This window comes from Microtus oregoni, unplaced genomic scaffold (genome assembly GCF_018167655.1).
Source record: "Microtus oregoni isolate MIOR12 unplaced genomic scaffold, Mior012 000030F_ref0000283, whole genome shotgun sequence".
Taxonomy (NCBI): Eukaryota; Metazoa; Chordata; class Mammalia; order Rodentia; family Cricetidae; genus Microtus; species Microtus oregoni.
The window spans coordinates 22295421-22322600 of NW_024543089.1; the positions used below are offsets into that span (position 1 = coordinate 22295421).

The 27180-nt window shown below is 34.9% G+C and overlaps 1 protein-coding gene across 3 annotated transcripts in view; it reads left to right on the forward strand.

Moving 5' to 3' along the window:
- Positions 1 to 27180, forward strand: part of Cadm2 (cell adhesion molecule 2) — a 923258-nt gene that overhangs the window by 679181 nt on the left and 216897 nt on the right. The gene's annotated exons all lie outside the window — the stretch shown is intronic.

The following is a 27180-nucleotide window of genomic DNA, read 5'->3' on the forward strand; positions in this document are numbered from 1 at the left end:
CTTAATGATGTAAAATTCATTCATTAGGAAGCACAGTTAACATATTCAGACATGAGGATTTGAAGTGACTGCAAGGTAAAACATGAAGATGAGCTTGTGATTTTAGTTCTAGAAATCTATGAAGGTACTTGCAAGTTTAATAGAAATAAAGGCAAATAATGGGAAATATGAAGTTTGGATTTCATATTACATGTTGTTTAAGTTTTAGTTAAATTATTTTTAACTAATCAGGCTCATGTCATAGATTATATAAGAATAGAGCATGCTTTTCCAATCATTTAAATACAGCACATCCTTCCATATGTTTAAATAATTGGCTATACTTCAAGGGCAGGCATAGAATATTCCTCACTTCATACTGAGCAATAATGATGTGTTATTTGGACTTCATGCTCTGTAATAGGTGTCATTTCTGATGTGTCCCTTAACAGATACAGTTTACAAGGTGTCCCCCTTTGACTTTGTTAACCTTTTTCTCATATGCATTATGACAACCCTCTTATTTTTATGAATAAGAAAACAATAATTCTTTTAGTAAAGCCTTGTCAGCCCTGGAAGTGAGCACTATATCAATCTAACTTAGACTTAAATCCTATGGTTCCGTGAAGCATAGGCTACAGTTCATTGGCTCCATAACATTAACTAATTATTATTTAGAATCAAAGCACTTCCTGAATTTCTGAAATGCACTGCTCAATCCAAAATGGAATCATGGCTTTCTTCGTAGATGTGAAGCAGAAATTAGTGTTTCTATAGATGTAATAACAGGAAATACATTTACCAAAAATGCTGAAATGAACAGGAAAGGTTTTCAAAATATTCAAGAATTAAATACTTTTGTGCTATTTGGAGGAAATAAACCTAACTCAACTACTAAACACCATACACTGTTTAATCAAAATGCGCATACATGAAGTGAGTCACATGTTAACATTTAAAATTCTTCCTTTTCTTACATCTTTTGCCTTCATGCATGTAATTTAATAAAAAATACATTTAGTAGAAATATTTTGGAAAATTGCTGAGACAGATGAAAATGAACAGAGAAAGCATTTTAATTGAAAGAAAGTATTTTTAAAGAATGATGCAGAACAGGATAGATTATTGTTGCATATTGACAGAAATTTTACTAAAAACACCTCTTTTCAAAAATTGACATGTGACTTTTTCAGGATGGACCAATCTGCAATGAACCAAGATAAGAATTTTTAGCTTTCCTACACATATTTTCTCAGAAATCAGAAAGAATTTTTCATTTTTTTTCCATAATGAACCAAAAATATCACAAATTAAGACACAAAGTGTTTTTTGTCTTATCAAAAGAAATAGTAAATGCACTGGACCTTTACAAGCTGGAATAATACTAGAATTTGTAGTGTGGATATAAAAAGTATTAATAAAATAGTTGTGTGCCTTGAACACTATTGGAAGTGAAAGGAAACCTAATAAGGAGAATGAAGCTATAATTCCAATTATTGTTTTGTTGTTTTTGTTTACTTTTATTGATCTCTGTGAATTTCACATGATGCATTTTGATCCTGCTTGTCTTCCTGTCCCCTCCTGCCCTACCTTTGCCCTTATAATCCATCCACAAGCAAAAGCAAATTGAAAAGAAAAACCAAAAGCCAAACCTTCCCAAACAAAACGAACACAATAACGAAAGAATCTTATTATGGAAGGTGTGTTATAGATAGTTGAGACACAGTTTACCCTTTAGTCCATTCCTCTTTACTTGCAAGTATTCATTGCCAGGAGGCATTGGTCTGGTTTGAGGCCTCTAGTTTCTTCTACATCATGTAACTCCTGCTTCCCCCCTCCCTCCATCTCATCTCTTCTCTTCTCTTCTCTATCTTCTCTCTCTCTCTCTCTCTCTCTCTCTCTCTCTCTCTCTTTCTCTCTCTTTCTCTCCCCCCCCCACACACACACCAATTTCCTCAGGCATGCAGAAGTGTCTTTCTCTTAATAAACTGTTATAGTGGGGAAAAAAATAATAATGGGTGTTGTAGGGAGGGCCCACTTGTTTGTCCTGGCTGCCCAGCTAGCTTTGCCCCAAAATAACCACACAGAAACTGTATTAATTTAATCACTGATTGGCCCATTAGCTCTAGTTTCTTATTGGCTAATTCTTACATCTTAAATGTAACCCATTTCTATTAATCTGTGTATCACCATGTGGCAGTAGCTTACCAGGTAAAATTCCCATGTGTATCTCTGACTATGCTTTTCTTTCTCCCAGAATTTAGTTCTGTCTTCCCAGCCTACCTAAATTCTGCCCTATCAACAGGCCCACCAACATCAAGACAGAAGGCCTCCTACACAAAATGGGCTTTCACTGGAGCTCCTTTTTGATATCTTGTTGTTCTGTGTCATAGAGATCTGTTTCAGATCTGTAATTTTGTCCCCTTCATATGATCCCAAAAGTACATAGATCTGATCCCCCACCCCATGCAGTGGCATAGGTGAGGGAAAGATGCCCTCCTTCCCCTCTGCACCTTGATTCCTGGAAAGAGAGAGAGAGAGAGAGAGAGAGAGAGAGAGACTATTGACTATTGTCAGGATAGCAGTTGATACAGCACTGAGAGAGTGGGAGCAGAAGAATTAACCCCTCCCATGTATGTCCCCTGAAGCTATCTGGAAAGAGGTCCTACACCTTGAATGGACAAAACAAAAGAGCTGGTCCTGGTGATAAGAAAGAAAGGCCCAACCCTAGTGGTTATCAAAAATGTCATTCATATTGCCTGCATATGTTTGTCTAGTCTTGACACAAATGTAGGTTTTCCTAAAATTTACTGAGTGCAGTCTTTATTATTGAGTAATTCAGATCATCTTGTCCTCTGTTGTCATCTATAATGATCATTTTTTCAGTATGGATTCTTCCTGCCCCCTTCCTTTTTCTTTTTTGTATCTCATTTCTGGTGATTAACATAAGAAAAGGTTGCTGCTTTAACAGACTGAACATAAATTTCATTCTGGCTCAAAATGGTCGGCTTGTATTTTCCCCTTTGGTAGCATATTGATCTTATAGTTAGTTGTATTCCTCTCAAAAATTTTCAAACAAAAATTTGTTATCCTTTTTGGAAAAGTATGTAGTAATAGGGGCGGCGGGGCTGCGTCCCCGGCACCCGGCCGCCCACACAGCTAGTTTTACCCAAAATAATTACACGGAAACTGTATTATTTTAATCACTGCTTGGCCCATTTCTATCTAGCCTCTTCTAGGCTAATTCTCACATATTAATTTAGCCCATTTCTAATCATCTGTGTTGCGCCCCTAGGTGCGCTTACCTGGAAGATTCTAGCCTATGTCCATCCTGGGTCGGAGCTTCATAGCGTGAGTCTGCCCAGGAGCCAGGAGCATGGCGTCTCTCTGAGGCGTCTGCTCCCGAGAGGAGAGCTGTGGAGTCTGAGCTCACTTCCTCTTCCTCCCAGCGTTCTGTTCTGTTTACTCCTCCCACCTATCTTCTAACCAATAAAATGGGCCAAGGCAGTTCCTTTATTAGCCAATGACCTTCCTCCATCAAAAGTATCTTGAGAGAATAATATTCTGATAAAGATGAAGGCACACAGTTGTATGCAACTTTCTTGTGGGTCAGGGCTTCAAAGTAAATAATCTCTTTGTATCTGTTCCTTTGTCTTTTGGCTATAATTCAGTAAAAAATCAAATGAACAATGCAATCTAGGTATGAGAACAGAAAAGTGTAACACTCTACTTTTATGGAAAGCAACATTTCTCTCTGAAGGAATCTTGACACTACTAATCATTTAGTAGTGTCATTAAACACTGCCCAAAATATCTATTTCTCAAAGTCTATGTATTTAATGAGATAAAGGATCACTTATGTCTTTAATCATTTACATTACATGGTCAACATACTAGTGTTTGAAACCCTCCTTTCCAGTTGTGTGACACAACTTTCCTTGGGGAGATGCAACCGACATGTTTAGTCACCCCATAAATGAAACCTGCAACATACCAAAGTATTGATACCACCATATTCTAATTTGTTGAACCCATGAGTTTTATTGGTGTTACTTGAAAGAGCAGAAATTTCTGAAAGACAATAACATCACTAAAGTCCACTCCTTCATGGGTGACAGACAGCTCACTAAGCTGGAAAATTAGGGTATATTGCACAGCCTATAGGCAGCTCAGCAGCTTGGGGAATGTCCTTTCCAGGTGTCTCTCTTGCTCTAGCTGTTTCAGTCTGAGCCTGCTTTGCAGCTTTTATCACCAGAAGGTCTTCTTTCTAGCTCAGCTCCTTTCTAATCCAAGATTAGAACACTGAGCTTTTACTGCTACTCTGGCAGGGAGGGGGCCTAGTGAAACTGATCAGTTTCAGGGACTTCCTGAAGCTATTTTGAGCTGTTTGCCTTCCTGTTTAAAGAGCTTTCTGCAGGACGAAGAGTTTTAATCTTTGAGAAAACTATTACACACCATTACCACATAGATATTTGCAGGATTGTATATTGCTACCTTAGTCAGGTTACAACTTTTGTATATATACATACCTACCCATTAAATGTAGATCAATCCTTTAGCATTTGAATATGATTTTTTAAAAAGCCATATAAAATGTGATGTGGACAAAGATGAAACTGGAAGTATAATGTTTAATCACCTGGCTGGCCATACTGACTAACTGAATTGAACAGTAAGAATCATTATATCAAATACAAGATAAAACCTAATCTTTATAAGTACATTCAGTTGACTGGTTTTATAAAGTTTATAATTGTTTCAAATCTTAAAACTATTTACATTCCATTGAAGCAATTTTAATTATCGTAGTGTTACAAGCTTTTGCCACTGAATAATTACTGTTCTTACCAATATAATAATTAATAGTGTAGAGATATATATTTTAGATACTAAAGATATATGATTCAAAAATTTACATTAACTGTGAAAATGTTTTTGTATCCAAGTATAGATACATAGTCAAGAAATGCATTGTCTCTAAAATGACTTCATTATTCTCAATCAGAATCATGTAATTTGCATTTTATATTGCTGATAGTAATATTTGTTAATACTTACATATTTTTATATTTTTCATATTCTGGCCTATCAAATAGATTTGGTGCTACACTCATTGCATTTGTGTTTTACAAGAGCATGAGAGATTGATCTTCTATTATTTCAGTTGCATGCAATCTGATAAAATAAGTGTATTCACTGACATGCAAAGCAAATTATGCTCTCCTTTATGAGAAAACCATGCTCCAACACACAGTTGCCATTCAGATAAATCCACCCGTGGCTACATATTATTAGGTACTAAATTACCTTTAAAGTAATTCAGTAATAAAAAAGTAGATGATTTTTATTAAAAGATTTTTAGAGCAAAAGAAGAAATATACACTTAGTACAAGAAACCATTTCTAACATGAATTCACTGATCTAGAAAATTACTTTAATGCACATATCAATATCCATGCCAGATGCTTCTATTTCAGCAATTAAAAAGTCTCTAAATCCCCTTCTTGTGTGTATAATGAAAATACACAAGATTTTTTTCAGAGTAAAATCATACTTATTTCTTCATTGTTTTTAAACAGTAAAATAAAATTATAGATAGCAGAAATGTGAAAATAGGGATAATAAATCATATTTGATGCTTAACCTAGCCTTTCTGTATTGAGAAGAAAATAGTATGATAAATCTATCCCTAGCCTTTAAAGACATGAGAGTCTTAGCAGACAAATAACTTCAAAGTGAAAATTTTTTTATATTCAATTCTTAAGAAGAACATGAAATGCCGAGAGAAGAGGGAGAAGAAAGATTCAGTTATAATTCAAATGTATATTATTGAAGTCAAAACATTTGATTTTTAATATAATTTTTTATCTCTAGGCCTGTTGTGTGATTTGTCATAGATAACACAGATCATATACACTGAAAAAATATTTCAATATTAAACACCATAAAATTAATGTAAGTAAAAATCTTGTCATTCACTAGATATTTGCTATTCAGTATTTATATTACTGATAAATAAAATAAATATCATAATGTTACTATTGATCTTTAATTATATTTTTATACAATAGAGAAATCCTATGTCTTGATATGATGGTATCATATCTCTGAAGAACCTTTTGGTTTCTTGTAACTTGTAAATGCGAGAGTTTAATGCTAATCGTTTTTATTCGCAATCAGAATAATTATCACTATATAACTAACAATTCCCAAAGTGGAAAAAGGCTTTTGTGTAAGTTCAGCTTTATGTGATTGGAAAAATAGAGTATGTCTGTGACATGTCAGAAAGTTCTTTTGAATAATATGAGTTGATTGAATATAATTTGTTGCCACAATTTAATCCATTCCGATTTTTATCTATATTAGTAAAATTATACATTATTTACTTAAATTTTCTTTAAATTATCTCAAATTCACTGTTATATTTTTAAAATAAATGTGAACATGTATGCTTCTTTTCTTTCTTCTATTCATACAAATTCATCATTTTATATTTAAGAATTATAGTATTCATAAATGCATCATGTGTGGAAATTTTTTATCACATTCTAATATGTGATAAAAATCCAGAATGTATTTGAACATCACAGCTAATGTTTATTTGAATCTGCTTGCAAATTTCTCCACTACCCTTTGCGACTCTGTTTTGTTATTTTTCCCAATATGCCTAAAATCAAGATAATTCCATTTGTAAGGGATTTTCCCACTTGTAAATCATTTAGTAGAAGTGCATAATCTCAATTTTCAGTAATTATTCTCTTAAATTGAGAGAAGTTAAAGAAAAGCTATTTAAGTGTGTCAGGTTATTGCAAATATGGAAAGCACTGTGGACCACCAGCGAAGATAAACAATTTTCCTGAAGCAACATAAAAGTGAGAAAAGATGAAAACATATTAACCTTCATCAGGCGATGGATGAAAGGAGACAGAGAGAGTCCCACATTGGAGCACCGGACAGAAATCTCAAGGTCCAAATCAGGACCGTGAGGGGTGCACCCACACACTGAGACAATGGGGATGTTCTATCGGGAATTCACCAAGGCCAGCTGGCCTGGGTCTGAAAAAGCATGGGATAAAACCGGACTCGCTGAACATAGTGGACAAGGAGGACCACTGAGAACTCAAGATCAATGACAATGGGTTTTTGAACCTACTGCATGTACTGGCTTTGGGGGAGTCTAGGCAGTTTGGATGCTCACCTAACTAGACCTGGATGGAGGTGGGCAGTCCTTGGACTTCCCACAGGGCAGGGAACCCTGATTGCTCTTTGGGCTGATGAGGGAGGGGGACTTGATTGGGGGAGGGAGAGGGAAATGGGAGGCGGTGGCAGGGAAGAGACAGAAATCTTTAATAAATAAATAAATTAATTAAAAAAAGATGTAAATACTGCCTCGTTTTAATACCCATATGTGTGAGAGGTATATGTAAATAGGAGCTATTATTCTGTTTGCCACCTGACCAAGACGTTCTGTATTGATACCTGTATGAGAGCAAAGACAGATGATCTCATATTCCCATATAGACTGTGTCTGATTTCTTTTTTGTATTAAATAATTATAATATGAGAGATATTTTTGAAATGGCTAGTTGAAGAAAGAATAAAAGTACATTAACATTATTCTAGCATTTTAATTTTTTTATCTTTTCTTGCTGATAGAAATGTTGGCATGTTGGTACACATATATGTACGCCATTCAGAATATGAATAGTTACTTTTTTAGGGATGCTTTAACTGATTATAGCCAGTTCCTCTTGTTGCTGTACTAAATAACCAGTCACCACGTCTCGGTCTTCTTCCTCTTAGGCTACTTAGGTTCCCTCTGACAATTTTATTTAAATGTGCTTTTCCTGACTTGAAGCTTTCACATACATTCTTACAATGTATTCTTCACATGATTTATTCATGTATAACTCACAAGGAGCTTTTGAATATGAGCAATGAACAAAGAAAACGATTTTGTCAAACGTATGTCATGAGGCTTTCTTTCTTCTAGCACAGGAGGGCTAAGATAGATAACCTTGATGACCAGCTTAATCACCTTTGAGAAGAACTGAGATCTGTAAAGGTACCTCTAGGGGTGTGTTTGAGGACAGCTGCAGAGAGGGTTAACTATGGAAGGAAAGACTGACACTAAGCAGCATTCTACAAACTGGGTCCAAAAGAAAAGAGTAGTGCGGAGAGAAACAAAGAGTGGGAGCTACTTCCCTCCACTCATTCATTCCACTCATGAATCTACCTTCTCTCTTCCGTCAGACCCTGCCAGTTGCTATGGACTAAAAGCCGTGACTCTGTGTTGCAGAATAAATTTATCCTTCCTCAAGAGATTTATATTAAGTATATCGGTGTCATAAAAAACTATTTCTAAATAATACTTGGCAAATGTTTACATTTTATCACTATTCAATCTGAGCGTAATTCTTTTTATTTTCATCCATGATTTAGATGTAAAAAATATTTTAATTAAATTACCTTACATTTAAAAAAATTAAAAATCAAGATGCTTGGCCATCCTTTTGTTCACAGAGAAACTAACATTTTTCTGATCTAATTAATGATATTAGATAGTCAGTACAAGAACTATTGCAGACCACAATTCCATACAACCATGTGGTTATTATTTGACTTTTAATTGATAAATATTTCCTCAGAAATAACCATGCTTTGCATGTTTCTCTGCAGTGCTTAGCTTACTACTGTTTCATTATGTTTTGGCTACATGCCTTATAGACAAGGATTCTATGGCATCTTAACCCAAATGAAACATGAGTTGCACACTAATAGGATCATTCATTAATGGGAAACTGAAATTCTTTATTTTTTGTTAGATTTACTTATTTTTTTTGTTGATTCATATACAGATGAAAATAGTAAGTGCAACCTACAAATGTTTAGACTGGTATTAGGTGAGCAATATTATATAGTCCAGTAACATTTTATCAAAATTCCATATAGAGAGTGTGTCTTCACTTTCCACATATTTTAAGATGGAAAAGCATAGCTCTTTGAGTGAATGCATTCTCTAAAACCAAGTAATGAAGATTATTTAATATAAATCTTCAGCTTGAACTGAAGAATACTCTTTTATTTTCACAATATCTTTTTTTTTAATTTGCTTTTGTTAATGATGTCAACAGAACATAAGGATATGGCATTGAGTTCAACACTCTTCCCTGGAGAGTTCTGTGCTGTGGGAGGCTGATACCAAGACAGATTACCTTGTGTAAAATACTTTCTGAAGTGTGACATACTGTAGGTTTTATTCTCTCTCTTCTTCTTCATCCTGTCAAGAGAGCAAAATAATCATTTTTTGAATTATCCCTAGACTAGACAGATGTCATGGAAAAGCGGTAGCATTACCAGTTAGGATATCTATTCTAAAAACAAGACAATAAATATAAAAACAAAATAAAATAAAATCTCCACATCTTTTAGTTAGACAATTGTCTTTTAACAAACTTTTTGAAGTTTTATTTACACTTAAGATAGTTATCTGATGATTTCTCATTTACCTCCTAAAGTACTGCATTGTGTTTTTCTCCCACTCTCTGCTCTACCAATCTACTCGCAGCACAATCTCTGGGCCACAGTTAGGTTAGTTTACTAGGAGATAGTTTGTAACTTTTGTAAACGTAATGTTTCTGCAACATATAAACTATGAAAAACCCTTTTGTATTTCCTTGCTTCTATGTATATTGATTAATCTTTCTCCAATAGTTAAATAAGAATACTATTGAATATGTCCTGTTTTGCTTTTTGTTACATTACTTCCCATGACTAACATCCTTCTCTATAGACTTTCATCATCGGGATGTGACTTGCTTTGGCTGATAAGACAATCAAAAATATACTGTGAGGACAGATTCACTAGCAAATTCATGAGTTCAGATCCACTATTGAAACTGTTTAATCTTTGGATCAAGCATTGAGCATTAAGCCCAGTAACCACCTGGTTCCCCAAAACACTCAAGATCAACTAACCGAATCTTAACAGCTGACGGCTGAAGCGTTGCTAGGGAGAATGGAAAAGATCAGAACTTATTGTCGTCATAAGTGAATGCTAGGGAATTGAGAAACATAAAAATGTGGATGGTATATGCCGTTATATTTTGGACCATTTGCTAAACAGCAGAATGTAACAAGCTAATACCACTGTTTTATCCATATTTTAATTAGTGATATCAGTATGAGTTCCATCATCTATCTGTAATACCAGGATTGTTCTTGACAGTTTCCTGCATAATGTGTCCTTCATTAAATCTATATAAATTTTCTGTTTTTCAACTCTGTCTTGATTATGAAGTAACTTTTCATTACTATATATAATTATATTTATTACACTAATAATTATAAATAAAATGAATTATTTATTCACACTCTATAATGTACTCTTATTTTATCTTGTGTAATATTTTTATTATCTTTGCACGAGGCCATGAAGTAGTTGAGGATCTGCTAATAATTTTATTTTATTTATTGTCTAACAAATTATAGTTCTTCTGAAAGTTCCTCATAGTCTCCTTTATGAAGGATGAATACAAAATGCAAGATCTTCTATTTGTAAAGGACTTTTTCTCATTATTTTACATTCAAGAATAATGTCTATAGCTGTTTTGCTGAAAAGTAAAGTCACTGTCAACATTGTTCCTTATTTTACCAAAGACTGAGGCTTGCTAAGAGTACTCTTGTGGAAATTAAATCTTTGCTGTGAGTCTGTGTCACGGTCATGCTTGCTGGCTTTCTGAACAAGAATTTCTATTTCTACTCAAAAAGCCAGTCATGTCCATGTGATCTCGGAAGGTTTGCAATTAACTTTCTGGCAATTAGAATACATGGAAGCAAAACTATAAAACTTTTGGCACTGAAAATTCATACGAGCGAGTGTCTTTTCTCCACACCTTTCACAAATGTTCTGCACAGAGCACATCGCCAGGACTGTCAACGTTTTTTTGTCGCTTATGCTCTGCTCCTCTGCTCAAATGACATGCCCTTTCCAAAGTAATCATGGAAACAAATGAAAGCCAGGCTCTGCCCGGCAGCCACTTGCTGAAGACTTTGGAGTTGATTGAGCACTGTTGATGCTGTCATAGAACACTGTTAACATTAATTAACCTTATTAAAACAACCCATAACAATGGCCATGCTGCATATGCAAGTTTACACATATTGCTATTTCATTGATTTTGAACCGAATACGACTTATATTAGTTGTGCAACACCTAATGTTAGAATAAATGAAAATTTAGCAAACACAATGTTGCTGAAGTTGGTTTCATTTTCTTCCTCATCTCTTTGTTGCTTGTTAGCAGGAACTGTATTCCATGGTTCCATAACACATTTGAGAGTCAGAGGAACACACTCTATCTTGCTCAAATATTTTTTCCTCCTTATAAGTCAGTTGTGGGTCAGAGAAGAAATTTTGATTTCATGTAACATAAAATTTTACCATACATAAGTTAGATATAAATAATTAACACAAATCTCGTAAAATCCATGAACATTTTTTGTACCGGTAGAATGGAGGACAAGATAATGGAGGAAGATATGAGGAAATCCACATTCTATAAGTCAAGTTTAATTTTCAAAAAATATTTTTAAAATTCAGCTGAATATATATACTATTTAATAAAAAGAAATGACTGGATTTATCTATAAGACATTTTCTTCATATAAAAAAATCTGTGTCTAAGTATGTTAAATTAACAAAATGTATATCAAATATGATAAGTTACAAATTAATAGTTATGCACATTTTTATGAGAAAAAGAAGAATCAAGAGTAAACAATTTTCTTAGTTTATATACTCAGAGTTTTTTGTTCATTTGTATATAGTTTGAAACTACTAGTATATCCAAGGATTGACTTTATATAGTTAGGATAATTTCTATTAAAAAGAACAGAGATTATAGCAATTTGTTAAATGAAGTAGTAAATGCACAAATATAAACCATTAAAGATTCAAACCACTGATGACCACTGTTTATGGAAAAGAGCATACCCTACTTTCTCATCGACCCTTCTGTTTCTCATTTGGCATGTATCCAAATTTCTGTTGCGTCAACATTTGCTCCTGGGAAGAGATGAAGGAAAAAGGGTTCATAAGTTTCCCATTGGCCCAGACAGTAGAAACATCTGCTGAATTCACAGGCAGCTTGCTAGTTCAAGTCTGCAGTGACATTTGATGCTTATCGACTCTGCCATATGAGTCAATATTTCCTGTGCTCTGAGGCTGTACAATCCTATTTTAAAAGAGAAAAACTGTATATCACATATTGAATATTCGTTCATTAAATAAATATTCTGTATTTTAAAGAAATGCAATGGCATTATGTATTTTGATTTTTTTTTTTTTTAGACAGGGTTTCTCTGTAACTTTGGAGCTTGTTCTGTAAATAGCTATTGTAGCTCAAGCTGGCCTTGAACTCACAGAGATCCACCTGCCTCTGAATCTCAAGTGCTGGGACTAAAGCCATGTACCAACATGACCGGGCCAGCCTGTGTTGTGATTTTAATAACTCCAAAATTCCAATCCTAATGAATGATAGTTTATTGTTCAATTATATTATCCTGTGATCCTGTGAATTTGTAAATATACTTATGGAGATTATTCTTAAATTCAATAGTAGGACACTGTTTACTTTGTCAGAAATATATGTACTATTTTTTCCGTAAGGTAATTTTGTTAGACTTATTTATATTAGCTGGCAGATGATTTTAATAGTTAAGTCTGTTATCGTAGCAACAAATATGAGATTAACAAATTATTACCATTGATGAGCTTTAATTACTTAATTTTGTTTATATATTGTATGTATGTCTGTAAGTGTCTGTGTGTGAAGCATGCAGGTATACTCACTTTTGCTTACTCACGCTTCCACATGCACAGGCAAGAGGTTAATGTTATGTGTCTTCTATCCTATTCCATACTAATTTCTGAGACAGGGTTCTCTCCCAGGAACCTAGAATTTGCTTGTTTGGCTAGACTGGCTGAACTCTGAGATCCTGTCCCACACAGTGTTTGTCTTACTGGGCTGCAACACTCAGCACAGCTTCATGTCATGCTGGAGATCTGAACTCAAGAACTTAGGTGTGCATGGCAAACATTTTTAACTGGGTCATCTCTCCAGGCAATTACTGAGTTTTAACATACAGAGTCTTGACATTGCCTGTGAATGTCTCTTGAATATCAGATTTCTTTCAGAAGAGTCTGGATGCTAGGAACTCTTTCAGATCTTTCCAAGTATTCCATTCAGTGACTGAAATTGGAAGTTTCACTCTTTTTAATAATTTATGCAAATATTTAGAAACAACCAAAAGGAATTTGTAAAAACAATAGGATTCACATTTTAAAAGGTATAAACAAGATAAAATTAGAAACAATAAGATTTATTTTCTGCTAGAACTTATTTTTATATTAGTTTTTTGAGAATTTCCCATTTTGATCATTGTCACCTACCCAAATCCTTCTATGTTGATCCTTACTTCCCTATCCACCCAACTATGTGAATTTCATTTTAATGCAATTCCATTGTGCGCTGCCTCGATATTTTTTGATTTCTGTTCTTCCACTGGAACGTGGTTCACTTGCCAGGCCTCCACTCTTCCAGCAAACCAACTCTTTCCCTCCCAGCTGCTATCAGTTGCCAATAGCTCCTCTACTAGTCCTGTGTGCTGATTCACAGCTCTCCAGTCTGTCATGGGATTCAGCCTGGCTTAATCTTGGTCAGCTCTTCGGCATGTTGTTGCAAGCACTATTAACTCATATGTGCAGAGGCAGGAAGACATTGTTTCTTAGCAGCTATCCATTATTTCTGTCTCTTAGACATTTTCTGTCCCTCTTCTGCAATGATGTCTGACCCTTGCAGGGGCAAGTAGTATTTATGTTCCATTTAGGGCTGAACATTTAGCAATCTCCAATTCTCTATACTTTGATCAGCTGTAGATAACTGTGTTAATCACTGTCTATTACAAATAAAAGTATTTCTGGTAAAAGTTGAGATAGGTATTATCGATGGAAAGAAGAACATGTCATTAAGAGTACATTTACTACTCTGTCCTGTTAGCAGACTACTAATAGTATGTTTTCTTCTAGGAACTATGATGTGTCTAACCATAGGTTTCTGACACAATAATGGTGTTGAGAATTGGTTTCATCTTGTTGAGCAGTCCTTAAATTCAGTCAGAAAGTAGTTGACTCCTTTGATGTTTGTGTCTTAATTGTGCAAGTAGACATGCATTGCAAGTCTGTGGCTATTATAGATCACAGGGTTTTCAACAGGATAAGACTGATGATTGTTTTTCAAATCTGGTCACTTGCATAACCCCCTTAGAACTTTCAAAGATACTCAATAATGTTGCAGTTTCCAGGTAGTACTATTTGAATTTTTCCATGCTATGTGACTTATCTATGTGGTTTCATCAGGAATTGGGTCTGATTTTTGGATTGATTAATTGATTGGCTTGAGACAGGTTCTTCTTATGAATCTCTTGCTATCTTGAAAACTGTTATAAAGACCAGGCTCACCTAGAAATCACAGAAATATGAAACTATATCTGAAGTTTAACTGAAAGCACTGGTAAGAGTTTATAGCATGTCTTGGAGCAGTGGGTACTATACTTGGCTATCTAACATCTATACAGGAAATAACCAATTTCTGGCATTGGGATTTTTATTTGTTATCGTATGATATCAAGTAGGGACATCATCTGGTTATGGGTTATGCTCCTTAACTCTATTCTGTGTGGATATCCGAAGAATTTCTTCGAGCGAAGACTTCTAATGACGTTTTGAAAAATCTTATATTAATTACATGTTTTAATTTGAGCAATATGTATTAGCTGTTGTGTTGGTTACTGAGCTATTGCTGTGAGGAGATATCAGGACCAAGGCAACTTATAAAAGCAAGCATTTAATTGGAGGCTTGTTTAGAGTTTTAGAGGTTTATTCCATGATTAAGACAATCGCCAGAGACACAGTGACAGGCATAGAGAGTGCTGAAGCAATAGTTGAGAGTTTTCCATACTGATTTGTAGGGAGAAAGGGAAGGAAGGAGGAGGAGGAGGAGAAAGAGAAGGAGGAGGAGGAAGAGGAGAAAGGACAGAGAGAGAGAGAGAGAGAGAGAGAGAGAGAGAGAGAGAGAGAGAGATCGGGCTTTTAGAGAAGCTCAAAGATCATTTCCAGTACACACCTCCTCCACCAAGACCACACCAACTCCAACAAGACTACAGTTCCTAATAATTCCAAACAGTGCCACCCACTGGCCACTAAACATTCAAAATATGAACCTATGGGGCCATTCTCATTCAAACCACCACAACTTATTGTTAATATGACAGTGTAATTCAGAGAGAGAGAAGAAAATCTGGTAGCTATGAATCAATAGATCTGTCTGTCATACATCCTCCTATCACCCTAGCAGAAATATATGTATTCATAGATAAACAGGAATATAACTTTTAAAAGGAAAGTTCTTTGTTTTTCTAAAAATTAAATGTGAAATTTATGAACTTTCTCAAAACTCATTTGTATCTTCTCTCATGTATAAGGAAAAACGAGACAAATCAGAACAATGTTGAGTGTGAATAATGTAACTTGTTTGTTGAGACAAAAAGAAACAATACCTCCTCTGGTAAACTACACAGACTAGTGAAGTGTTTGTTGTTGTTGTTTGTTTTTTGTTTTCTTGTTATTTTGGTTTTTGGGTCTTTTTTTTTTTCCCAATGATATCAACTGCAGTGTGATCCTGCTAAAACACTAGTCTGTTTCTCTGCTTCATACTTACAGCAATGCCCAAGGAATACAACAAGCTTCTCTAATACTAGACTTACCACAAATCCTAAGGAACTTAATATTAATACACCATGGATTTCAATAAGCTATCACATGTGTTGTGATTCTGTGAAATGTTTTTAAATGTGTGCAGTTTCTCATCACCCAAAGCAGGACTGATTCCACTTTCAGAAATGGTGGATTATTTCAGCCACTCTCCATTAGCCAGTCACCAACTCCAGGAAGCCTCCTACCCCCCCCCCATAGCTTTTGTTTCATTTATCACATCACACATCACAGGGCCTGGTTTAACAATTCATTGTTTGATACAACTGCCTTTAATCAATCCTGATAATTATACTTTTAAATAAATAATGTCAACAACAACAACAAAATGGGAACTTAATAAAGTACCTAAGAACCACCCTGATTTGTACATATTTTGATCTGGTAAAAAGCTATGAATTCTTTGATGCACTGATATTTTTAGTATTTTCTAAGATCAGAGTAAGTGCAAGCTTCAACTGTGCCTCCCTTCTCTCCAGGCTTTCAGTTTGCCAGCAATTTTATTTCTTTTCAAATAATCTTTTATCATTTTACATACCAATCCCAGTTTCCTCTCCTTCTGCTCCTCCCACTCCACCCACATTCCAACCACCCCACCATCAATCTACTCCTCAGAGAGGGTGAGGTTTCCCATGGTGAGTCAACAAATCTGGCACTTTGAATCAGGACCACAGCCCTGCTTCCTATATCTAGGCTGGGCAAGGTATCCCTCTAAATAGAACGGGCTCAAAAAAGACAGTTTAGTTATCAGTGATGACACAAAAGGCTCTAGTCAGACAACTGCCATTCAGCAGGCCTAGTTTTGGTACATGCAGGTTCCCCTGCTGTCAATTCAGAGTCAGTGAACTCCCATTAGCTTAGGTCAGCTGTATCTGTAGGTAAAATTGGGAGTCAATCTACCTCAAAACCTAGCAATATCACTGTTGGGCATATAGCCAAATGATACAAGGACATTTGCTCAACTATGTTCATAGGAGCATTATTCGTAATAGCCAGAAACTGGAAACAACCTAGATGACCCCCAGCCAAAGAATGGATAAAGAAAACGTGGTACATGTACACAATGGAGTACTACTCAGCAGTAAAAAAACAATTATGCCTTGAAATTTGCAGGCAAATGGATGGAACTAGAAAAAATAATATTTGCAGTGAGGTAAAAAAAAAAAGCAGAAAGACGAAGACAGTGTGTAGTCACTCTTAAGTGGATCTTAGATGTAAGCAAATTATAATCAGCTATAACCTATAACCTCAGAGAAGCTAGGTTAAAAGGAGAATCCTAGGAGAAGCATAGATGGATCCCGTTGGGAAGGGGAAATATACAAGAACTTCTGAGAAAATTGGGAGGCATTGGGGGCTAGATAAGGGAGGGCAGAAGGGTAGCTGGAGGGGAGAAGGGAAGGCAGAGGAGAACATGAGGGAACAGGATGGCTGAGATGAGAGAAGGAAGGAGAGGGAGAGCAAGGAAAAGGGTATCTTGATTGACAGCAGGAGGTCTTAAAGAAATGCGTTATGCCTGGTTGCCATTTTATGATTCTTCTCTAGAATTTAATTTTTAAATACAGATCAGAAAATGGCAAAATAACTTAATTTTTCAGTGAGACTTGTTTCATCAGTTACCTTATAAACATTTTACTATGTTATAATCATCTCACCAAAGATACAGTAATTAGCAAGAATGCAGATGTTGGTTTTTTTTCTCTTTTCCCCTCATCAAAAGTATCATTCTTCAACTGCTTCATCTGCACAAATCTACGCAAAGTATCAGCTTCCATTTTAATATTTTCCCACAGCAGTTTGCACTTGCTATAGCACGGTAATGTTCCCCTGGATCTACCATGGCACTACAAAGGGCTTGTACATCAAAGCATGTAAACACGGACAAGATGGGTGAAATCAACATTAATGAACTCTTTGTGCATTCAGAAATGATCAAACAGCAAAAAAACCATCCTATTAACCACTGTGTTACTACACAGTTTGATTTGTTTTGTTTTGTTTTTTTCAAATGGGAGATTGTTCCTTGGGAAATATTCTAACTTGATCCGTATGTTACTACATATTGATTTCCACTTTAAATAATTAAAGAGACATCATCTGAACACAATATTCATGTGTTTGGAATCATTTGCCCATGATTTCTAAGCTGCAGTTAGAATGACATGGCAGGGAATGAAAAATAAAGCATATGTATAATTTTATAATCAATAATTTTATGCAGACCTCAGACTTACATATCAGCGTTATCTTGAGGACTAAAATCCTATGTCTAGAAAATATCCATTTTATGTTATTCAAAGAATGAGTCATATTCATAGAGCTTATATGATACAGAGAAAAATATCAATAATCTTTTTTCTTTTCTTTTCTTTTTTTAAAGAAACACATTATTCATCTGAGTAGCTAATATCTTTAGCCACAAAGTAAAAAAGCATATTTTAAATGCAAAATTAAATAATTACTTTCCTTTCTCCTTAATAACTAATACAGCCTTAAAATTAAATGGTGAGACGTCTCAGGCCATACAGTTGCTAGTGTTATCTGTTGTTGCTTTTGTTTTAAAAGCTTTTTTAAAAAATAAAAAATAAAACTTTAGGATCTAAATCAATCCCAGAAACCCACAGGGTGGAAGGAAAAGACTGACTCTAGCAAGGTGACCTCTGTCTTCAAACTTGCAGTGTGGTACATGCCCCCCTCCACCGAATGTATTGCAAATGAATAAGTAAAAGCAATAAAATGAAAATTCATCATTTTTAGTAGAAAAATATAAAAGGGCCATAACATTTAGAGTAGAAATAAGTGCTTCTCTGCCAGAGAAAAGAATATGGGCATATGAGAGAGAATAATGTTTAGTAAAAGTGCAAATCAACAAAAGATGACTAGGCATTTCTACATTTACAGGGCAGAAAAAAAAAGAGAATTGTCACCTTTATAAAAACTTTAATGAATTCTTTGAAAATTTTCAACAAAATTCTTGATTGTATGATCAACTATCATGATGATTCAAGTGCAAGATTGAAATCTTTTATTCAGAGTTAATAATTAAGTAGAAATCAATTCTATTTTCTGAGGATGTAACTGAGTCATTTGACTTTTTTTGATAGTTTCCTGTTACGTAAGAGTAGTGTCATTAGTAAGCGTGAGATCATTGTAACATGAAAAGGACTGTGAGATCTCTCTGGCCTGTCTCACCTTGCACCACCTCCAGTTGCCTCTTATTCATGAATCTCATTCTATTTAGGTTTCTTCTGTTGTGAGTGTGTATGTTTGGTTTCTGTTTAGTTCCTTCAAACATAGGCCAGATATGTCTCTGATTTAGAGATCTTCACTTAGAGCTTCTGGTGGAACACTGCAACTTTACACCATTCTTGCCCTAGAACAATTTTGAAATTGCTGACTTTTTCTTGAAAGCAGGCAACAGTTGAAATGTTACGATCACTCAACTGAATGTTTCTTTTTGCATTTGGCCTCTTGAATTTCCTGTCTCCCTTCTTAAGCTATAAATGCAGAAGGATCATTTCTAGTTGATTTATTCAAGACACATCCATGAAGGCACATTGTCAGCATCAATCACAGATTTGTTAAACAAATTCATAACATTAAAGTACATTTTATAGGAAAAAAGTTCATTAAAATATGAAATGTGTATATTTTGAGTTTAGATGGCTGGTATGGATTGAATTTATTCATTATAACATGTTTGATATATTTTCTAAGTACTTTATTATTATTTCTAAACCTTTCACAATTCATAATTTATGAAAATATAGTTCAAATGCAAATATAAGGAATATTTAACACATAAATAGCTATACAGAATGTGTAAATGCAGTTGCTTTTATTTTGTACAGAGAATAATAAAGACCATATTAATATAGAGGTAATGTCAATATTACATCTTTTTTTCAGAAATGTAATATATGCCAATTCAATAAAATAATAATTCTTAAATATATATGCTAATTAATGTAAATCTATAACTAGTGTTTAAAATCAGGCTATAAATTAATTAAATCTGATAAACTTTGTTTTCCATTTAAAATAAAGAAGAACAGTAACAATGTCAGGTTGAAAGCCTAATATATTTGTACTTATATCTTATTTTGCAATGCATATATTAGTTGTATATTATTAATTAATATTTTAATAATTTTTGAGTTATTTAGTTGTACTTTTAAATTTTCCTCCTTGATGTATAACTAGCAAGGAAAATTTATATTGTATTTGATATTTAAAATTTAGTAAATTTAGTATTATTTATCATTTTTACTATATGAACCTTCTCAGACATATCTTTTTAACAGACTTTAGATAGATAGATAGATAGATAGAGATAGATAGATATAGTCAACCTTACTATCCTTTTAGACTCTGATTGAATTTCTCCTATAAGAAGTACAATTTTAAATGATATATCACACCCGTTTTTTTTCTCCAGAAAATTATTTTTGTCCTCCACTCCATCCCTGACCCTGGTTTGAGAAGAGGCCCCCCCTTCCAGAGTGTTTTGTGCAGGATGACATGACAGTTTTGACTTAGTTTCATGGTTGAGCTCCAATGTGAACTGGCCGATGATTGTGGTCATATATTTCCTCTCTTTGGAAGGCTGCCTCTCACATCAGTTAGCATGTGAAGTTTCTAAGTTGTAAGTCCTGTTCCTTCAGCATGAAACAGTATTCTTAAAAGTAAATGTGGGGAATTATCAGCCTAGATTTTGCTTGAAAAATCAAATGCACCCCTTTAATTAATTATACTTTGTGTAAGAGAGATAGTTCAAAAACATTTGAAAGAATGGTTTAAATATCTATAAATTAATAAAATTAAAATTCAGTGTAAGGTTATTATATCAAATTTCTGTTTATTTTGAGGTTAAATACATCTGTGCAACCTCCAAATCCTTAAATATGTTTGTATGTAATCAAGCTTGTATTTGTTTTGCTCTTGGACCTGGTAATAATTTTAAAAAATATAAACTAAAATTAAGGAAAATTTTCTTATATAGATATAACTATAAACATACTAAAATTTTAAATAGTCAAGTATATTAAAATACAGGTTAATGAACTATAGATTATATGCAAGAAGATAAGCCATTCACATAAAACATTCATTTGGAATAGATAAGCACTCTCTAAAAATTAAGCATTTCTAAATTAAGAATATATGAATTTAGTAATAAAACTATTATAAAAATAATGACAAAAGTTAAAAAAAAATAATTTAATGTAGAAAGAACACTTTTGCTGGGAATATTCTATTAAAGAAGGTTACAGTATATAATATGTAGTTTACTGGATCAACTGGTAAGCATCATTGTATGGATAAATTGTAGACGTGTTTCTCCATAAGTCCTGTGATTTGTTATGAATAACATAGAAACTTACTTTACGTTCTGGAAAAGAGAAAGACAAAGAGTTTTTAGGGAAAAACATATGATTTTTGTGGGTCAGGAGCTGCGGGTGCCACTGTAAATCTGAAAGAGCCTTTTGTCACAGATCAGAAGCCAGCAAAGGCTGAGGGCCAAGTTTGGGGTATGCAAGAGCTTCTGCTGCTGGGTTGGTATCAGAGTGCAATGCTCACAATAGACACCGTGGACACCAGAATCTGGTCTACAGGATCGTAACTCCCGAAGCTGCCAGGTTGGCACTGCTTTGCTTCAATATCAGGAAGAGGAAGTCCTTCCAACCTTTTCTGGCCTTGCAAGACCCAGTGCCCGCCAGCTTTGTCTCTTCTCAGCTTTGGTCTGGCAGTTGTAATGGAACACAGGTCTCCAATGTGCATCCTGTCTCTATGGAAACTGGCAGGCTGTATCAGTCTGATGGCCATGCTCCACAGTGACTGGGCTGAGGGATGGCACAGGAGGTAGAGACCAGGTGTTATACTCTAAAAGGAAAGTTGAGTCCAAAAAAAAAAAAAAAAAAAAAGGAAGAAGATTCAAAAAAAAAAAAAAGGAAATTATTTGGTATAGTCAATTTTTTTAGGAAATTCTTAAAATTTAGAGTGTAGAAAATAAGATAGAAAAGATGACTAGTAATTTCTAATTAAGTATGTGAAAGAACAGAGCTATTCCAAAAGTAGAACTAATTTGCTCTTAGCTATCAGTCTCAATTTTTTTTTCCAATTTCCCTTCTCACATGATGCTGCATTCATCGCGATTCTCTTGAGAATTTTAAGCATGCATTAATGACATTTGTGCTTTGCAATCTAATAGGCTTTAGTATGCAATACATGTTTCAGTTCACACAACTACTGATCCACAACTTTCACATTAGGTTATTTGTTTGGAATGCCTTTGGTAATTTAGTGGAAGTAATAACATGCTGTATTTTTAGACTCTAATTTAGGCAACATGAATGATCTTGAACTTTGTAAGATGCATGTTCTTTATTTAAGTACTCCCAAAGTAGTTGATAGAAGAGATAATAGAGATAGACAACAAGGGAGGAAAGAAAATGTTGAAGGAATAAGGGGGGGGGGGGAGAGATGAACAGACAGAGTCTATTCTCAGACAAAAAAACACACTAAGTAATAATCAGCATTGCACATCATTTTAAAATGTGCAGCCTATCATATTTCACAATACTTAGATATGTTACCTATGTTCATTTTGCATTTAATAAAAAAGAACCTCAACACAAATATGTATTTTGCATATAAATACTGTTCTTGAGTGAAAACAAAAATATTTTTAAATTCTCTGAAACATTATGTGTGCTATTTGACTCAGGCTGAAATACATTTTGAGAATTAGATAATTGTGCAGCTAAACTTAGCAGCTTTAACAACATGGAACCACACCCAAAAATAGAGAGTAAAATTCCATACCACTGTTTAACTCAGGAGGCTTTGACACATTTTTTGTCAGAAAAGTGCGTGTCCTGATATTTTCCTGTCTGGTTTGTTTTCCATTTCTTTTTTTTTTTTAATTCTGAACCATTCTTTCAAAGAGTCTTCCTTATTTACAGGTACAGAAATAATAATGAGAGACCCTAAGCTGCTGTCAATTAGTCCACAAAATTTCTCCATTTGTCCTTTAAAGATTACTGACTGTAACTTATTCCCTCTCAGTGGAGCAGAGCCTCAGCTTCAGTCTCTCTGGCTGGGACTATACCTGGTGACCATTGCTCTCAGAGAGGAAGCAGTCATGCACAGTTACACTAGGCACTGCTGTGGTTTCTGCTTCATTGTTAGCTCAGAAAGAGATGGAGAAAACCATCATTAACACTTATGCATTGAAGAGATAGCAAAGTTGGGAAATTGTTGTTGGTGGACATCCAGTCATGTATCTTTATCTACTTTCAGTGTTACTCCTGCTTTTGCTTATTGTTTCTTTGTTCTCATTCCAATCCAGTCTCTCATGAATTGCCGATGTTCTTTACTTAAGAAATGGCTACTTTGTGTGATACTGTCCTATATAATTTTGTGATTTAACAGTAAAGGAATGGGCAAAATTTGTGGGTAAAGGATGGCTGTTAAAGAACTTAAGTCAATGGCAGGAAAGGTTCAGTTTGCTTCTTTTTTAGTTTGAGGTTCCCTAATTATTCAGACGGAATCACTGGAGAAATCAAAACCTAGAGGCACTACTTGTTCTGCTATCTAAAGATTTTTTAGCATTCCAATATGTACATTATTTCCTTTATGTTTCTCTCTTAGTGATATATTATCAATATATATCTGTATAAATGTGAAAGTTTATAACCACAGATGTTAGATTGACATAAACTGGAAATCGAGCACCTCAACCTCAGTAGACAACAAGTAGAGGGGATATTCCAGCTTATTTCAAAATGTTTTATTAGGCTGATGATGGGTCAGAAGAAGAAAAAAATAAGTTTAAAAACCTGTGCATCTGTTGTAACCAGAATAATAAATGATAACATTCAGTGGTTCACTGTAAATACTTAACAACTTTCTCTGTAGGGAAAATAATTGGCCTATAGTGTTTGACAATTACCATGATGAAAATACTCCCTCTGTGATCAATTTCGAGCTACCAGTTATGTCACTGAGTGTAAGAAGGCTAGAGTTTCATCCCATGGAATCTCAGAAGTTGCACACATTACGCTTAAACTGAATTTCAAATGCACTTTCTCTTATTGAAAAGAGGTGCCAGGGTCAGCATGTGCCTTCACAATGCTTGGCTGCAAATGACACTTCTTAATATCACAGTTACAGAATCACAGTTATATTCATATTCTTTCATAGCAGTCTATTATTAAGCAAATAGTGATAAAAAGAGAAGGCAAGCTTTGAAACTCTTGTTTCTCTCATTTCTGGTTGTTGGAGAGGGCACATGTCTAAAGGTTTCTGTGCCAAGTGCCATGATTTTCAAGATAGAGATGATGAAGATATGAACTCTGCAGATTAAATCATTAATACATCAAATGCACCTAGTATTGTGTCTGCATTTATAGCACAATGAGCATAACCCCTTAAATTCCCTGCATGTTCTATAGCTTTTGGCAGTGTTTGATAGGTCAGGAGAGATAACAAAGATAAGGAATTCAAAAGGGTGTTGATACAAGAGAAAAGGAAAAGAATTTATTACATAATCAAAGCAATCCATCCATCCAACAAAGCTGAAATATGACCCTTTTCACTTAATAGCTAAGTAATGATAAACTCTTTTATCATTTTCTAATGTGTACATTTTGTATAATATATTTCTACCAGTTCCTGCCCATTTGGGGTCTCAAATAGTGTTAGGTGTATCTGTTCTCAAACACTACTTTTATATTCTTCATATACTCCTAATACTGCTTCAAAAAGAACTAAAGAGTTTTGTTGTATTTCGCTAATGTGTGATTTGTTATATATTTCCACTTATTTTAGTGAAATAGAAGCCTATACTTTTATTCCTTTATATGAGCCTGAACAAATTTAGCACACCTGAGTTGCATTTGGGTCATTCTGCTCTCACAAACTATAATTAAAATGCAGGCCAGTGTTTTAAGGAAATATATTTTGAATATACTTTGAATATGGGCAACTCCTTGGGAGATTCCCTTTGAAATAAAGTGTGATAAGTAAGATAACTGTGTCCCCAGTAAGATACCCTTTTATCAAAGTCTTTTTTTACAGTACTTTTCTTCATTGAAAATAGATTCCTTCTCATACAGTATATTCTGATTATAGTTTCCCCTCCTTTACTCCTCCCTTTTCTTCCCCACCTCTCCTCCCCTCTGGATCTTCTTTCTTTCTGTCTCTCACTAGAAAAGAACAGGCTTCTAAGATACATCTTCCAAACATGAAAAAATATATAATAATAAGTAGAAAAACTATCAAACCAAAGTTGGACACAGCAACCCAACTTGAGGAAGAGTATGAAGCTCAGGCACAAGAGTCAGAGACCTACTTATTTTGACAATAAGGAGTACCATAAAATACTAAGCAAATAACTATAATACATGTGCTGAGGACCTGGTATAGACTCATGTAGGCCCTTGCTTGCTGTGTCAGTCTTTCTGAGCTGATATGTCCCTTGCTTAGTTGATTCAGAGAACCATGTTCCTCTGGTGTCCTCCATCCCATATGGCTCTTATATTCTTTCTGCTTCCCCATCCGTGGAATTCCCTGAGCCCTGAGAGGAGGAATTTGATTGTCTCAGGGTCTCTGTATCTATTTTCCTTGCTGCTGAAGGAAGCCTCTCTGATGATGAATGTATAAGGCCCTGATCTATGACCATGCCAGACTATCATTAGGAATCATTTTATTAATCTTTATTTTCTTGTTTGTTTTTATCCTAGGTCTCTGTGCTATCTTCTCTTTATTTCTTGTTTACTCAAGCCCTGTTAGGAAGAGGTTCTTGCTCATGGGGTGGACATAATTAAATTTGAACTAATCGAATCAGACCTTCATTGGCTACTTCCACAATTGCCCTAGCACATTATTCAGGCACGACAGATTGTAAATCAAAGGTTTTGTAGATGGGTTGGTGTCCATGTTTCTCTATTGGTAACCTGCAGAGTGCCTTCCCAAACCAAACAATGCCTGATGATGCTGCATGCTAAGGTAATGGGATGTGTTAGGGGAAACAAGGTTATAGGAGGTCTTTGTGATCCCATGGGAATAGATTCAGCCAGGAAAGGGCAGCCACAGCAATTTTCCTGTTACAGAATTTAGGTTGAGGTTGAAGTAATCTGATCTCAGGAGGAGAAGTGTGGGTCTGCCTACTCTCTGATTATTGCTACGGGAGGTGCAACCCTTGGCTTAGTGGCAATGCCTTTTGGGGTTGTCGGATGGAATAAAGCCAAGAGTTGGAGAAGGAAAGTTAGAAGGGGATGGTCTGTTGGATCCACATATGAGGGCAGGAGAGACAGACAGTTGCAGCTGAGTTCTGTTGAGTACAAGGTACAATACTGGGGGATTACGTTTGTGGGAATAGAGAAGAGAAGAAAGTCAGTAAGCAACTTATGTGTTTTTAAGGCAGGCGGGCATAACCTGTGGCTACCAAGCTTTTAATTGATTTAGAATTGAGGAAGTGAAAAGATACTTTTACAAATAATAGTATGAATTTGGTCAGAGAGAGGAGTTAGTAAATTGCAAACAAAAGTTGCCTGGAAAAAGTTTGCTTCTAAGCTTGCTGAGCAAATCCAAACCAACACTCTGAACCAGGTTTCTTCTCCCTTCCCATTAGTTTTTGTCAGGGTTGAAGTTACCTTGTTGGTTCATTAACAAACTTCTCTTTCTTATTCATATTTCAAATGTGGATTCCTGAAAGACAAGGAAGCAGAATATCCCACATGATATGTACATAATAAATGAACTGAAAAGACATCTCTAATTTGATGTGAAATGACATTTTCGGATTGAGAAAACTCCTTCAGAAAGACATACTGAGATTGAAAGACAAAGCTGAGCCATGAGCTGCAGAGGAAGGTCCCAGCCACGCAGTCTTCTCTCCTGCTCAGAAACAGCAGTAAATGGCAATGCAGGCCTCTGAGAAGAAGTCTGACTGCTTGCTACACAGGCTATTAAACTGATTTTGGAAACCACATATCCTAAGGGTATTTAGGATTAGTTGATCTCCACATGGGTTTTCTCTCTATTGGGAAAACTAAATTCTTTGACTTCAAGGATTTTTATGCTGCAAGAGGTAGAGAACTGGAATCTTACTACCTTAAAGCCAGAAACCTTAAAGGGAGATGTTGGAGGGACATTGTCCACATGTCTGACATACATACTGACATACATCAATATCTAGAGGTAAATAATCCTAAAATTTTCTCCTTTTTTCTTTTTTTTTTGCGGGTCAATAAGTGAATATTAAAATAGTGATTAAAATTAGTTTCTTATATAGCACAGAATATTAAGTACAGTAAATACTGGCATTTCTTTTATCCAATTTTACAACTTAAATTTCATTATAAAAA